The sequence below is a fragment of the Tursiops truncatus genome, chromosome 20, assembly GCF_011762595.2.
Source record: "Tursiops truncatus isolate mTurTru1 chromosome 20, mTurTru1.mat.Y, whole genome shotgun sequence".
Taxonomy (NCBI): Eukaryota; Metazoa; Chordata; class Mammalia; order Artiodactyla; family Delphinidae; genus Tursiops; species Tursiops truncatus.
The window spans coordinates 54,131,902-54,149,345 of NC_047053.1; positions in this window are offsets into that span (position 1 = coordinate 54,131,902).

Sequence of the window (17,444 nt, forward strand, 5' to 3'; positions counted from 1 at the left end):
CTAATCAGTCTCCCCTCATCCCTCAACTCCAACTGGTGATGTGCTTCCAAAAGAACATTGGACTTTATGGAAACCAGTTGGAAAGACAACGCAGTGACATGAAACTATGAGCCAGAAGAGGGACAGGAGGTTTGCTTCCTTCCCTGCTCACTAGGAGGTGGAAACAAAGCTGTGATCAGTACAGCCTTGTGAAGAATGAATCATTCCCAAACTAAGCCACTTATGTAATTAATGATACTTAATGTTGGTAGGTTGGGGAGAGGATAAATGGTAAATTCAGTAAAGTATCAGCCGCACGTTACTTGAGATACTTAAAAGATGTTGAAACCGATATGGAAAGATATTGGTTAGATGGATTTACAACATCCGGTTGAGCAATTAATCACGTTTTCTGTGGATTGTCAGGTGAACCAATGGAAGCACGAAATCAGACTATTTTAATATGCTATTTGAATTCATTAAATTGAAACCACAGCATGAGAGTAAAGAGAGGCATCCTCCCAAATTAGGGGAAGACAGGTTAAGAGATCAAGTCAATTCTATTTAATTAGCGAGTGACTCCTACCATATCATGGTTTCTTTAAAAGGTGGCTTCACACTGTAGTCATGTGTGTATCCTGGGGCTTAGCTCAGTTTGGGTCTAACTATTTAATCCTCCAGCTCCATCTCAGCTGTTCTGTATGTGATCCTGTTTGCAGGGGTTACGCTTCCCTACAGAGGGGAGTGAAATATGTGCCTGATGGTGGTTGGGTGACTGTTCTCTCTGCCTTAAATTCCATTCTAATTTTTTACCTTTTCACTTTTTAAATTTAATTCATTAAATTATTTAAAGCTAATCTATTTATTTATTTTCCTACATTTTTATTGATCTTTCAAGGTTTAGTTCAATTATTTCTTCCAGGAGATCTCCCTGAATCCCCAGCTTGGATTCAGTACCTCCCTTCATACTTTATACATACTTGGTCTTTGTACTGATGATGTTACAAATTTTGTGTGTTTTAGTCCTTGGATGTAAGGTGCTGATAGTTAAATTCAAAAGACAATGACCTACCCATCCATGTTCCATTACTCTACCATCCCTGTACCATAGATATTCTGCTGGAATATGTATGGTAGGTGTTCAGAAACATATTTGGGAATTGTTCAGTTTAATGAGACGAGCACCGTTTGTGCATTAGACAAGTTTTCTGATATTTTCTCTTTGGGGGATACTCCTTTGTCTGCCAGTAAATGAACACAGGATGATTTGGTTAGCAGGTTAAATGCAAAATAAGGGTGTCTTATAAACCACAAAACAAACTAATTTAGAGCACCAGATGCTCCCCCCATGGAAAATTAGTTTCTCTCTCATTGTCTTCCGCTAGTACTTTGAACGTACCTCCCTTAATGCTAGGGTGACCATATAATTTACCAGATGGGACTATTTCTGAGAGTGGAAGGTGGCACTATCAGTAATTACACTGAAATAGCAGACAGTGGCCTGGTGTTCTCCCTGCTGATCCAGAATGTGTGGCTACCCCACTAAGAGCGCTGAGCTGCACTGTACAGTTGGTGCTGCGGTGCCGATTTCTCGCCAGACTGTGTGTTCCTTGGGAGTTAGAGTGGCACCTGGTTTATGCTTAATAGCATGGCTTCCGTGTGCTAGAATTCTGTTTCCTGTGTGTTGAATGAATATCCTTTCTAAAGCTATTACTATAGCGTCATTTTCTTCACCGAAGTACACGCTTAGGGTGCCTGGCTCTGCATTCTCCATCATTCGGCTGTGGCGTAAATGGATGGAATGTCAGAATCTTAGGGACAAGAAAGAAGTGTTTTTTATTGTCAAACACCCCCATAGGGCTTCAGAAGGAACTGATAGAGACTAAATAAGCGAAACTCTCAAGTCCACAGGATACAGCATTTGGATCATGGCTGTGACTGTGACTCTAACTGAATCAAGGGGCAAACGTGGCTGTATTGAATTCCTTCTGTAATGTATTTGTTCAGTCTCCTATTGGTACAGTAGAGAATGGAGGTTATTGTGTATGCTGAAGCCCAACTCAAGCCTTAGAATTTTCGTCCCACTAATTACAAATATCGTGTACTTGGATATGTTCCTTTACCTCTCTACGCCTAAGTTTTGTTATTTGTAAAACGGGGATGATAATACTTCCTTTCTTCTCCTGCCTATCTCCCTCCTCCTCCTCTTCATAATTATGATCATAGGATATTTAGATTGTCCTCAAGGGCCTAGGCCTTCATCTGTGCAGCATGAGTATTTCAAGGAGTGGGTAGACACGGTAGGTGCTCACTAAATGATGAATACGTGAATCAACGAATGAGTGAATGCCGTCCTTTATACGTGAAGTCTTTTTCAGGTGTCTTGATATGTATGTACTTTCAGGAGCGCTCAGAAAGGTCCACTTAGAAAGTGATGAGGTGCAATGGTGAGGGTTTTCAGGATGACAGATTACGATGTTGCCTTTGTCATCTCCTCTACTGACAGTCCCAGAATCAAATAAAATCCTTTAAAATTTTCAGAGAACAAAACAGTTTCCAACATCTCACCAAATCAATCAGTGCAGTTTTAATGCTCTTTTAAAAGTAGAGATTCTTGCAGTGTTTGGTTTAGAGTGACTCAGACATTTTTAACCAAGGAAGTAAAACAGGCAAATAAATCCACTAGGGAAGATAGCTTAGTGGTCTAAGACTCAGGTTAGAAATGGGGAGACTCCCTAGAACTGTAAAGTTCAAATTACAGCCACATTGACTCACCCTTTCATCTTTTTTGAGATAAATTGAGTTGCAGTTGGTTTATGGTGGGAGAGTCTTTTGGATAAGGTCTCTAAACACCCAAGGTTTGTTTGCTCTGTTTGGACATTATAGAACTCTAGAGGCTTTTCTTTTTTTTTTTTCTTTAGAAAATGGTTTGCTGTAATTTGTTTGGCCCCAGATTCTGGTACTCGGCTGAAATGTTGGGAAAACAGAGAATTGGCTTTCTCCTATAGTCTGTTAGACACTTAATAAAATACAGATGATTAAGAGACCTCTTTCTGCTTCCCAGAGGAGTGCTTGAGACTGGGTAAGAAATAAAAGCACAGGAATGGGGTGACAAATTTCAAGACAGTACTTTAAACATAAGGCTTGGTGTGGCTAGAAAAATAGCTCTTCGAACTTTTAAACGGACATTGAGAAGCATAAAAATATTTATTTCCAGTATATTTTCAGATAAAAAGGTAACAGCACCAGTGATTTGGCACCTAGGCAAATGAAATAAATAATGAGTATAGTAGTGATTATTAGATTATTGAAGATATAAAAGAAATGATTCCTGCTTTTAAAAGGAGGTTCAAATCTATAAATAATGAGACTATTAAATTTCCAGGTAAGGTTACTTGAAAAATACAGTAAAAAGAGTAGGAATTGCACATAAGTGTACAAAACGTCTGCATTTCACGGATTTTTAAAAAAAATTCTCTATGTATTCAAGCAGAAAATTTAGGTTATGTAAAAGGAACAAAAGAAGTCCTTTCTTCTCAGTAATACTTAATGCTAAGGTAATTTTGGAATTCCTAGAGTTTGGAGTGGTAAAAGGCAAGATTCAAACGGTCCATATCATGTTATGTAGTCACTCTTGAGCCAAAGCCAAAGTGAAATGTTCTCAGACGTGAAAATATAGAAAATATGAACTATTTGTATACACTTTAGATAAAACTACTTAGACTTACTCTAGAAATATTAGAGGTAAATGAAATTGATGGAGAAAACATAGTATACAGGCTGGAAATGAGAATTGAAATCAGGTATTTCTATCATCTAATACAGATGAGAGTAGGACTTTAGTAAATTCTTATTGAATGAATTATATGTAAATATATATTATCTGCATAGATACACATACATGTGTATCATGTATGAAATGATGCAAAACTGAACACTTTAAAAATATAAAGTAAATACATTGTGTCAAGCAAAATTTGGGAAACGTCACATGTATATGCACATGGCTTTGGGATCTTTATAGCATTCACAGGAAGCCATGCTTTCCCTGGGCTGCATCCAGCCAATGACTGAGCAAAACAGCAGGACTGTATTTGGGCCATTTCTGCCCAGTTGTCTTTGCTCTATGGCTCTCCATTGGCTGGCTGAGATGTTCCAGAGATGTAGTGCAATCTGAGCCTCTTCCTTCCTCCTTTCCTTTTGTAGGTGTCAGAACTGTATGGAAATGCTTTTCCCTGCTTTATCTCTCTTCTGTCTTTCAGTCAGTAAATCTCTCCACTTCTAGTTCCACCTTGGTGTCCCCTACCTGGAGGACCTGAATTGGCATAGAGTGTTTATGTGTATGCTTCCTTGTGATGCATTGGTAGGTGGAGAAAGTAAAGTATACTCTAAGTTCTCATTTTGTAGCAGGGACTCCAAGGTTAGGGAAACTAGTAAAACAACAAACAAGGGGGCCAAAAACAGGAAGCATGAGATAAAACGGCAGAGAAGATCAAACTATTACAAATGTAAGATGCTGCAGCACCCATCCAGCTACATTATCTTCAGTTTACTTCTTTATATCAGAGAGAGGATCTTCAACTAAGATGGAAGTCCAAAAATTCCTGGGTTCTAGATTTAGAGCTGTGTGTCTTTGGAATGTTTTGGTAAATCCTTCCATGAAGGTTTCAGAATGTTTTTCTTTCCCTCTGGGTACAGAGTTTCATTCTAGCTTAGGGGAGAAGGCCTAAAAAAATTCCTTTCAGGCTCTGAATATCAGCTTCCAATTGTCCAACTTCTGACCATAGAGCTACTTAAAAAAAAATATATATATATATATGTTATATATATTATATATATATATATCTCCTTTCAAACATCTTGTCAAGGTTTCAGCCATGACAACCAGTAAATATTCCTGGCACTATCAAAAAACCCCGTGGACACAAGAGGTGTCCCCAAATAAGGTGCAAAAGACACAACCCTCCCAAGATCCAGAGCCACTCCCAAAGATAACCAAAGGAAAGAAAGACAGTTCCCCTAAAAGCTGGCAAGGGTTGGTAGGATCCTAGCTGAAAACGTACTGCAACCCACATTCCTGTCCAGCCATGTCCCCCACCTCTCCCCACAACCTCATGGCGCCAAGCCAAGTTCTCAGGACACAAAAAGTGACAAACGAGAAGGCATAAGCTACTCCTGAGAGAGAAAGAATCGGCCACCGATGGGCACCCAACAGCAAATTCACAAATCACGATTCAGATCAGATTCTCACACTTTTCGCATGCCAATCTGAATTTGTTCAGAAAGGGACGACGTAAAATCTTACTTTCCTCTTTGACCAGGCACCACAGATAGAGATCTGGGAGAGCTGAGTTTGGTAAGGATGCTCATCCTTTGCCGGTTTCTGCCAGTTTTCCCGGGATTCCGTGTGCAGGCTCTGGAGCAAGTGGGGTGTCCTAGCAGGTTTCAACCTGCTCACCAGAAACTGTGGAGGAGGGAAAATAATTTTCCTTCTGCCCTTTATAGAGAATGCTTGGCTGAGACCTCTTTTTCTCTAGGGGACCTCATTCACTGATAAGCTTATTGAAGATGGTTAAAAGTTCTCCACCCTGGCCCCGTATAATCCAAGATTATCTTTGCTAAGGCTATTCTACTTGTTCAACCTTAATACGGCATTTTACTCATGTGAGGCCTTACACTGGACCCAGTCCAGCTTAAATTGGACCCAGTCTGACCTAAATCCCCTTCAGTTTGTAAGTCAGACCAGTCTGACCCAAATTCAGTCCGCTTTCTAAGTTGGACCCAGTCTGACGCGGGACCAATCTGATGCGGGACCCAGTCTGACGTCGGACCCAGTCTGACGCGAGACCCAGCCTGACGTCGGACCCAGTCTGACGCGGGACCCAGCCTGACGCGGGACCCAGTCTGACGCGGGAACCAATCTGATGCAGCACCCAGTCTGACGCCGGAGCCAGTCTGACGCGGGACGCAGTCTGACGCGGGACCCAATCTGATGCGGGACCCAGCCTGACGTCGGAGCCAGTCTGACGCGGGAACCAATCTGATGCGGCACCCAGTCTGACGCGGGACGCAGTCTGACGCGGGACCCAATCTGACGCGGGACCCAGTCTGACGCGGGACGCAGTCTGACGCGGGACGCAGTCTGACGCCGGAGCCAGTCTGACGTGGGACCTAGTCTGACGCGGGAGCCAGTGGGTTTCTTCAGTCAGGCCTAGTCCAGCTCTGGCGCGTTTCCAGAGCCCCGCTAGAAAAAGAAACTTGCAAAGTCTGGCAGCTGATAACGCAGAACCTGCGGAGCCGGGACTCGAGGGGCCGCGTCCACCACCCCAGGCGGAGAGGAAGCACCACCGGCTCCAGGGCTCAACAGGTACCTGGGCCTGGCTGCTCGTTGCTCTTGGGGCCCCAGGGTCTCCTTCCGTCCCCTCTTCTGACAGCAGTGCTGTTAAAAAGGAAACGGGCATATTAAAATTGTAGGAGTTTATTTGGGCAAAAATTACTTTAAATCACGTAGCATTTAGTCTAACTGGAGGAACTGTATAGACAGAAGAGGTGGGAAGGAGGAAGCTGTACGGGCTTTTGCAAAGTTACTTTCCTTTAGGCGTTGGTGGAGTCTATCAGGCAGATGACCTGATTAGTGCTGGTTGACTGGTTTAAAATTCGTTCCTGGGAGAGCTGCAACTAATTAAGTCTCGGTTTGGTAACCTGGGGCTTAGCATCAGTGACTCCACCTGGGGCTTGTTGTCTTGTATGTAACACACAATTATGTTAGAAGGGGCGTTTAAAAGCCCTGCATATTCACTTACCTTGGGTGCTTGAAGAGCGAGGAGAAGACATTTAAAGAGAGAGTGCTTTACCATTTGTTAGAAATGTGATTGTTGCGTTTTCTACTGGTGATTGATATCCACTGTTCAATAAATCAGCCTTTGACAGTTGTATGTTGGCTTGTCCATTTGGCGAATTCTTTACCCTTTAAGAAGAGTATGTGCGATTTACAAATATCCAACAATTGTTTAGCAGATTGTTTGTAGATGAAATACTGAAGCCAGCAGTGTTCACATGTCAAGGTCCCTAGGCAGTCAGGTGTCATTTAAACCAATTCATATATGTCTATTACCTTTTTCAGTACTGTTCTATGTGGTCTCTCTCACTCTCTCTCTGTCTCTCAATCTCTCCACCTCTCTCCTTTGCCACCATCTGTGCAGCTGAATTTATTTATGGACTCCAAGGTGGCAGGGCCATAGGACAGAAGGCATCCAAATCCATGAGCCATTTAAGGGAGAGGCGCCCAGGACCACTTACAGTGAACTTGACATGTGTGAGAAATAAATCTTCCTTGCACTAAGCCACTAATACTCAGAGGTTGTTCATTTCAGAAGCTAGTATTAATTATTCTAACACAGGTCTCAAAACTGTTGCTTAATCTTTCTGTTGATGCAAATAAAGGAATACACGTTTTAAACATTACTCATTTTTATAGTTTAAATTTTACTCTCTTTTTATAGGAATATGATGAGATCCCATTGCCCAAGTCTCTCCTTAAGAGATATTTGGCTCTTTGGGTGGATCAAATCTAATTTGACACCAATTTTGTCAGATACGGTTCTCACAGCAGAATACCATTATTGGACCAGACATTAGGGAATTGAAAAGTAAAGTTTGTTTTACAATAAAATGTTAGCAGTTAAGATCAGGTAAGTCTTCATGAGAGCATATTCTTTTATATGAGTATGTTTTTGTATGAATATATTTTAATGGACAGTTTTAGACTATCCATCACTAAATACCCAAAGAAAATAGAGAAGATTAGTTAGTGGCTGGGTGAGATTTTTCCAAATTCTTTAAATTCTGTATTAAAAAATATTTGGAATATTTATTAAATTTTTCAGTTTTCTGTCAAAATTTTGGAGTAATATACACAATGCTCTCACTGGTCTCTCAGGTAAGAGCTGAAAAAAAATTAGGTCACAGAAGTAATTTAGGTTTTTTTTTCCCTTTTAAAAACGTTAGTGCATAAAACATACAAAGTCATCATTTGTTGTGTTGTTGGTTGCCAGAAATTATCTTTCTTCCATTTAGGAAGTTGATAACTACCCAGAATAATCAAAAATAAGAATGGAAATGCTGAAGAACTAGGACACTGTATAAACCGTGGGATTCCAATCTCTTGTTGATGGGAACTCAGTTACAAGCTCAGGTGTTCTGGTTAAGTGAGCTTGCATCTCACATGGCTGCTTCTACTGGTTATCTCTTTATCCTATAGGTTTTACATAGAAACACGCTGTCACATCCTCTCTCAGTCCTGGTGTGCAAAGTTGGATTAACACCTACGTGAGTTAGTAAAGATTCAGCAGGCTCACTTACCTCTACATGGTATTCTGTACCAGACGGGGCCTTGCAAGATGCTTTGGTAGAACTTGGCGGGGAATATATATTCTTTAAATGAATTAAGGAATAAATTACTATCTCACCATATTCATGCTTGGTAAATGCTGTACGTGAGGAAATACAAACAAAAAACTTCTAGACTACCCAAATGATTGTTTGCCAAACATGAAGTGCTGCCACGTGGAGCTTGCTGGTTGTATAACAGCTACTAACTAAATGTAAAGGTCATCTCCCCTTTTGCCATAACATTATGATCAAAAACATTCACCCATGCTTTTAAAAATAACTCCTCTGGCACTGAGAAGGACAGAAGAGAGAAAAAGAATAAGAAAGTAGAGTCATAAGTTTCACTGCTCTTCCTGCCAATATATACAAAGCCACGTCCAAAACACATCTCATTTACATGCCTGTTTATTTTGTTTTCATGGCTGTCTGGAAGCTGGGACCTTTCTTTTTCTCCAAACTGAGACAAAGAGATATAAAGATAAACTCTGACCCTGCTTAGCTCCCCGTAATGTCTTTGGCCTTCCCATTCCCACCTTGGCAAATGTTCTTATCACTGAGGGACTTTGGTGTATGTGTAGATGGGTCACCAAAGGTTTGGAGAGAATATTGTGAATTCTTTTGTTTATTAATTTTGAATTGGAAGTTTTTGCCCTAGGAGTTACAAATTCTACTTAGTTCTAGGAAGATTTGAAGTAGGTGTAAGGAACATAGCAGGAGACTAAATCATTTCATAGAAACGGAAACTGAATTTACAGAGATTTTAGAGTGGGTTATAGCATCCCTGAGCAGCAGTTATTGATAGATTTTTGTTCCTATTGTTGTTAACAAGCACTTTGCATCAGAGATTGCTCTGTTTACTTTATAAATATTTACGTTTAATCTTAATAACAATCGTATGAGGTAAGCGTTATTATTATCCCCATTTTACAGATGAGGAACATGAGGCTCAGAGAATTTAGGACACTTGTCTGGGGCCACACAACATGTACATGAAAGAGGCTGCTTTGAGCCCAGATAGTGTAGTTCTCAAGCCCTGTGTTCTTCTGCCACTATTTGCTCATTCCCCATATTCTTTTCCTCATGAAACCCCCTCTTTTTAAACTAGGCACTGTTTTCTTTCTTAGATATAAATGTATACTTGATATAAATCTTTCCTTAGGAAGGTTTCTTTCCCAGCATTGAGTTACTGTCATCCCTGTAGGGATGGAAGTACCGATTCCTCAGGCTGTACTCCACATCAGGCTGGCCTTACTTCTAGGGGATTTTCAGAAATTGATCCTCCTAAAATCAGTTCCTAAAAACAGCACGGTTTTCTCTCACTGAGTTACTGGTTTCTCTCTCACATTCTCCTGATTTCAAAAGGGTGCCTTCAGTTGCCATTCCATCTTTTAGAACCTGTCAGGGGCTAATTTCTCTGTTTTCACCTACTCCCTTCCTTTCTTAAATAAGAATGATAGTGATTTGAGTGGAGATAGAAAACCCTTATAGGGAATAACAACAAGGAGGTCCAGCACTGCCTCACTAAGTGAGAAAAATACTCTGGTGAAAGATTTTATATTTTTCAAGGAGAACGAGAAATCTCCCCATAAACCTCTGCAAACTCAGCCTTGAACACAAAGTAGAAAGGAGCTTCGAAAATGGGCTTTAAACCGGGTATAACCAACAATGTGTGCACGCAGCAATTCATTCTGGGATTGTTCTGCTGAAACGTAAACAGCGGCGAAATGGATGCTGCACGCTTTGGGGTTCTCAGCCAGTTCACATCTATGCTCTGAAAGAAGAATGCCATGAACGAAGTGCTATTAATTTGTTGTAAAGTCAACAGTTCCCCAAGGGCTTTCAAATAAAACAGGCCCTTTATTCTCCAGGTCTACAGCTCCTTATGTTCATGGTACTTTCTGCCATTGCAAACTCTAAAGTAAATGGAACACCTTCCTTGGCTTTTTATTGCCCTTAAAATTGATTGGTCCAAATTGTCTGAACCCTCATGATCTGGCCACTACTGATCTATCTTGTGTCATCCTTTGAGCCCTCATGGTCTGGAAACTACTGATCTATCCAGTGTCATCCCTTGCAGTTTTCTCCTTTGAACTACATGATCTTACTGTATTTTAATTTCTCTCTGATTCTTCATACCCATTGTGCTTTTATCTTTGCACTCACTCTTCCATCCTTTTGGAATTCGTGCTCCTAACCATGCTTCTGCATCTTTTTTCACACAGCTACTTCCAGTCATCCACCTGGGCCTTACCTAACCCTAGGGAGCTTTTCCACCCTGCTTCCCTGCATGGATCAGGTACCTGGCATATGTTTTGCCTCTCAAAGGTTTATCCCACATGTGGCCATTAATGTATGAGCATTTAATTGGTCAAGACGCTCTTCAGAAAGAGGGAGCTATTAATAAGTATGCTGGGACAACAGGGGTAAATCAGGGATGTCCAGGGAAAACTGGTCTATCTTGTTAACAATTTTGGCATTTTTTGTTGAATCTCATACTTCCCCCACCGTTTATAACTTTACAGGGAGGGAAGAGCCTCATTTGTATGCTGTTTTCTCCTTATTTCCTAATTTGCTACGTCTTATTGCTTAATGCATAATTGGAGTTCAAAAGTAATAACTATTGTATGTAACAGCAAGTATATGTGTAAATATATAAAATGGATATACATACAAAATAGTAAAATAATGTATTTATAAACGAGTGTATAACAGCAAAGTACAAAATAATGTGCATATATGACAACTGTCTGTCGGGCAGTGAGCTGGCTACCATAAACTGAAATGCCGACGTTTTTGGTTCTCATCTTATGGGTGAGGAGTCTGAGGCATGAAGAGGTGAAGCTAAGGTGAAGCTTTTGCCAAACTCCTTGGCAGTTTCCAAGAGTCATCGTAACATGCTGTTCTCTTTGATTTGTCCTTTCAACTCTCCATTGGTCCCAGTAGCCAATACAGGTTATTATTCCAAACAGGAAGGAACCTGAGGAGAGTACAAAACCAAAACACAAAACAAAATATTTCATGTTGGTAAGGTTAGGGGAGATATTGGGGGAAAAAAGGGAAAAAAATGCTAAAAATACTGGACTGGATGTGTTTGAATGAGAGAGTCTTTCTGGCCATGAACTGGCAATCAGGATCAAGCTAGTTGAAATTCTTCATAGAGTTTGAACAGATGTCATGCAACTTCTGACATTAAACATCATTGATATGTCTTTTATTTCTGTTTCCAGCTGAAAGGGTCATTACTGTGATATGTGGGATGATTCTGCACACGAGCCGGTATTTCTCTTTCCTCTCGTCAGACTTGGAGGTAAGATAAGTTCACAGAGAACTTTAACAAATCTAAACAGTGGCATTTATGTCAAATAACTTTTGCCTTTGTAACTTCTAACTTGGGTTGCTTTCAACATCTAGGGATTCCGTTTTGCTTTATCTCCTTCTAGTTTGTGTTGAATAGTATCCATGCTCTGATCTTAAGACAAAATACATACCTGAAGCCTCCTTCTTCATCACTTGACATAGTTATATGCATTCCATGCATTAGAACATTTTTGGGTTTCCAGCTTTCTTAATGTATCATGCTTTCCCATTATAGCACGTCACAACCTGACTGGTAGAAACTATGATTGTCTGGTGCCAAGAATAACCAACAAGGCTCAAAATACCAATCTGATATTATCCCAGGGTAAGCTAAGTTGGAAACTGAAGACAACTGAACTCATAGCCCTTTTAGTCTAAGGGGAATATGGTGAAGGTCATGGCAGGGGGCAGTGGACTCCCTACAATGTCCCCTAAGTAAGCATTTTCCTATAGAAGTAGTATTTAGAGGACAGTTGTGGTTATTCAGCGTTAGTGTTTCACAGCTTCTAAGCTACTTGCTAAGTGTGTGAATGCTCATCCATTTCTGCTGCAGAACTGAACGAAATAGAAGATATTAAAGAGTAAACGACAGAGCTGAGAAATTCCACGATGTCTTTCAAAGATGGGATCATAGGTTAGAGTTCATATTAGTTTTTAAAGTATTCTACTTTAAGACCTATTGAGATATTTTAATTATATTAGAGACTTAATCACCATTTTGGAATGAAAGGCCCAATTTTAAGTCCCTGGAGGTTTGTGTACTAGAGTTATTATTCTTCTTTCCAAAACAGTAAGTTTTCATTTTGCTACAATTTTTAATTCTAATCTTTTTTTAAAAAATTAATTAATTAATTTTTGGCTGCGTTGGGTCTTCGTTGCAGTGCACGGGCTTTCTCTAGTTGCGGCGAGTGGGGGCTACTCTTAGTTGCCGTGTGTGGGCTTCTCATTGCGGTGGCTTCTCTTGCTGCGGAGCACGGGCTCTAGGCGTGCAGGTTTCAGTAGTTGTGGCTCGCGGGCTCTAGAACGCAGGCTCAGTAGTTGTGGTGCATGGGCTTAGTTGCTCCGCGGCATGTGGGATCTTCCCGGACCAGGGCTTGAACCCGTGTCCCCTGCATTGGCAGGCGGATTCTTAACCACTGCGCCACCAGGGAAGCCCTCTAATCTTTTTTATATTAAGATGTTGAAGTTTATGTCATCATCAGTGGGGTATTTATTTATTTAGTCAAAGAAGGAACATTTTGGAATTTTTAAGATTAACAAATTGTTACCTTATAGAATAAAGGGGACTCTCCAGATACTCTGTTTGGTGCTCTGATTTCATGAACTTTCTCTCTTTGCACAAAGTCACTGAACCCTTCAGGCAAAGTTTTCCAATTATTATTATTATTTTTAGTACTTCTAGCTTCTGGAAATCCAAGATATCCACAGAAGTTCAGACATATTTAGATGTTGATCAGAATCAAATAGGTACATTCCGTGTAGGTGTATTCCTATTCCTCTAATGCAACTAACGTGAAAGTTATTATCTGCAAACAAAACAACATAAAAACAAAAACAAAAAATGACAGTTACTAAGGCTTAGCGTGTGTCAGAAACTCACTGGAGAGCTTCGAATACAAGCATGAATAAGGTATAATTCCTAACCTTGCAGAATTCACAGTCTAGTGGGAGACAAAGATAAACAAATAGCTATAACTCAGTGCACTATGTTCTGTAAATGAGACATACAGACTTCTGTTAGAACACTGGTAAAGGAGTGGTTGATTTCTCTGAGGGAGTTTCAGAGAGTTACAGAAGAAAAGATAAACTTTGAATTAGATATTAGAGGATGAGTTGATTCCCCAGGTAGACAGGTGAGGCAGACCATTCCAAGGAGTGGGAAAAAGTCCCCTGAACGTGTTGGGAGGATGGGAAGTAGTCCATGGACAGAACACTGATCAGAGGGCAGGGAAAGCAGGACATCTCAGCAGGAGCACATGTGCCAAGGGACTTACAGATGATGTGGAGGAGGTTAAACGTGGGTGTCCCTACCAGGTCAGGTATCATGGGATGGTGAAGAGACACCTGACCTGAGAACCTGGCCACCTGTGTGCAAGCCCTGATCCTGCCATTATCAAGAAAGTATCACTCAAAGCAAATTCTTCACCTTTCTTACTTCTCAAACAAGACAGTTCCTGCAGCACTAAAATTCTGATTTTTTAGATTGAAGGTAATGTTTCATCTGAAGAAACACTAAGTTAGAAAAATGAGTTATGTTTGTCTCCAAAACTAGAAGTATATTTAATTCCTATTCTAGTAGTAGTTGTGTCAGCTTATAAATAGAACTGAATTTATATGGTAATCAAGCAGGAGACTTGATGTATAGGCTGATGATCTACAAATACCCTCAGTGAAATATTATAAATGAAGAATGGAACATCGCATCTTCCAAAACTGGTAAGAGAAGAAATAATGGCCTGAGACAAAGGACAGGACTATTTTTTAGACTAGACTTAAAAGCCTCCCTAATCTTTGAGAGCATCTGGGCTGCATTGCAGACTCCCTAGAGGGGTTGAGAAGGGCTACTCTAGGCACTGGAGGGCAGGCAAGTGAGCTCTTGACCTGCAGAAGAGGAAGGAGGAGTTGAAGTAATAAGATGCCAGGACGGTAATTTGCAGGCTGAAGTGGAGGAATGATGGACTTCAAGAAGCTCAGACCTGATGCTGTCTTACTGGCTTTCAGCTATCCACTGGCAATCGGTACAAGGATACCACTCCAGCAAGCACAGCACCCAGGATTCCTCACTGCCTTTTAGGGAAGTTCCATTGACTCAACATCTGCTGTATATTTGGCACCACTGTACTCACTCTACACACAGGGAAGCGCTGAGGGGGAGAAAGGATATGTTGACATATACTGAACACTTACTAAGTACTGCAGGCTGGGCTGTGCTCTTCAGGTAACAGGATCTTGTTTAAATCTCAGAGCAGCCCTCCCAAGTAAGTAGTATGTAATTATTATAATCTCTCCTTTGTGTAAAATGAGGAACCTGAAGCTCAGAAACGATAAACAAAGCTGCCCAAAGTAAGGGGCAGAGTCAAGCTTTGAACCTAGAATTCTCTGATTCCAAAGGCCATGCCTTGTTGCAACATCCTAGGAGAGTATTGTCAACCAATTCCTGATAGGATTGGTTTCTCACTGGAGCATTGCTTATAATCTGCTGGAAGATTTTCCTTAATAAAAATGTTCCATTTGGCTCAACAGGTGGTAGAGACACAGTAATGGCTGACACATGACCAGTGGAAGGGTGACCATTTTTCTTCCTTTCTTCAGTTAAAGCTCTGAATTGGATCCAGCTGTTCTTTGATGCAGAGGCCAAAAGACCCCAATATCCTGCTCTTTGTTTTCCTGGAAGTTATTGGCTATTGTTAGCCATGGAGGCCAGGTTGGAAGCCCTTAAAGAACTAAAAAGTTGGTCAGTGGTTACTGGGGAGCAAGGTCATGGAACAGTGGAGATGATGGTATTTTAAGCTCAAGCCTCAGTTTCAGGTCTGGCCAAAGCCATGTGTTGACCCTCATAGGGTATCATCTATAAATAGACCTTAACAAAGAAGCCAAGTGGACCCTGTTCATTCTTTACTTAGAGCAAATAATAATGTAATGATTTTAACAATAATTTTCATGACTTCTCAAGTCATGATTGCATGCTAAATCCTGAGCTCAGCTGTTTATGCACACCATCATCATCATTTTTGTCTCTAACATTTACTGAGCACTTATTATGTACCATGCTCTTGTACCAAGCACCTCAGTCTTCACCATCCTGTAAGGTAAATGCTAATGTATTCCTCATATTTCAGGCAAAGGACCTGAACCCTAGGTTAACTAGCTTTTTTAATATACTTTGATTAGTTAATGACAGAAGCAGGGGACTAGAACAGAAATGTTTACTGAGATTCTCAAAGAGCTAGAAAGCAGTTGCAATAGGATTAAAAGGAAGGGACAGAAAATAGCAAAACCATTGAGAGGACTGAGCAATTTGTCAACTTCTTGTACGATGCCAGCATTAACACAGTGCCTCTTTTAGTGCCTGTTCTCCCTTTTTATCTTCTGGTTTTGCAGCCAGAGGGGGCTGACCATTTGGATTGGCACAGTCTTAGGATGTCTAGAAATGGGATTCCCAAATATCCTACTAAAGTGCAACTCCACTGAGATGACCAAGCATGCGCTTGGTCGGGCAATACTTTTATGGACCAGCTTGGTTAGAATAAGAAACTCACTCACGATTAAACTTGGAACTCAAAAGGGATTTTTGTCTTCCAAATGTCAGATGTGATAGAGGGCTGTTGGTGAGTCACTCACTTTTTCAAGGAATACAGGCATAATTCCCAGCGGAATAATGAGCCTCAGCCCACTGGCGCCCAAGGAGCTAACACAATGGGCAGATGTCCGAACCCTACTGGCCACATCCCAGATGCAAACAATAGAACACTGGCCAACTTCTACTAAAGAGAATTTCTGAAGCCATGGTATTGCCTTGGCCGGCCAAAGATGCATTATGAGACCACAGTTATCCACAATAGTCTCACTTCATAAAGAAGGAAAGGATTGGGGAGGGGAAGTAATGTGAGCTTACATTCTCTGATGGAGTTTGAGGAAAAGCGCTCAGAGATTTTGCCTCTTTGCCCTTTTGGATGATGGATTGCTTCAGTTTTATGAAATGCTGGGGCTAAATCCCTTCAGGGTTGGGACTACATGAATATTAATTGGTCCCAAATAAGAAGAGTAAGGCCTTGCTCATTGCCGGTCTGGGACAGTCATCATCATTGGTCTTTTCCAGACTCACTCTTTGTTTTAAAGGAGATCTTTTTAATGGAGGAAACTCAGAGAGTTAGACTTAGGAAGGAGATTTTATTAAGCTTTCCACAGTCATCAGTTATTTTATTCCTCAAAAATTGCATCATGTTAAAGAACCATAATGACATTGAATATCTAAGCAGATCCTATTTCATATCCTCTAAAATGGATGCAGATTACAAAATTTAGAAAAAGCACTTTTTACAGTTCCTAGAATTTTGTGTATTTGTGTGTTTATGTTAAGTAGTACTTTCATATATATCATTTTCCCTCAAGGTAAATAAAGCAGATATTATTCTTCCTCTTTTACAGGCAAGGTCAGTGATTAAATAACTTGCAAATGATAGATCACAGTGAGTGAGTGTCAAAACTGGGCACTTTAATCTGGGTCTCCTGATTATAGGCTCCCTCTATTTTCTATGTATGTCCTCTCCAGTCCATATGGGTCACTCCCTGCTTTCTACCACTCATTCCATTAATAGGTTCAGCCCTGGTTATGACATCTTCTCCATAAACAGGAGGAGAGTGAGGCCAGAGAAAATTATATTTGTAAAGTTCACCTGGAGCCAAGAAACAACTTTTGCTTTCTTGGATGTATTAAATTTGGGCCCAAACCATTTGTCCGGGAGGAGCGATTTACTGCTAACTTTAGGGGGGGGAGAGGAAATTGTTTCCTAAGGCATGTTTAGAGGTGAGTTTTCTCCAATGAATAGAATTCTGTCAGTCACACTAAGACAATGAAAAATAGGAAATACAGATGCTTTTGGCTACGTAGGCTCAAAAACATAAACATTAAAAATCACATTTAGTAATTTAAAGGAGGTTTTCTCAGAGCCACTGAATATCTATACACAGTTCCCTTGGGACATAATTCTGAAAGC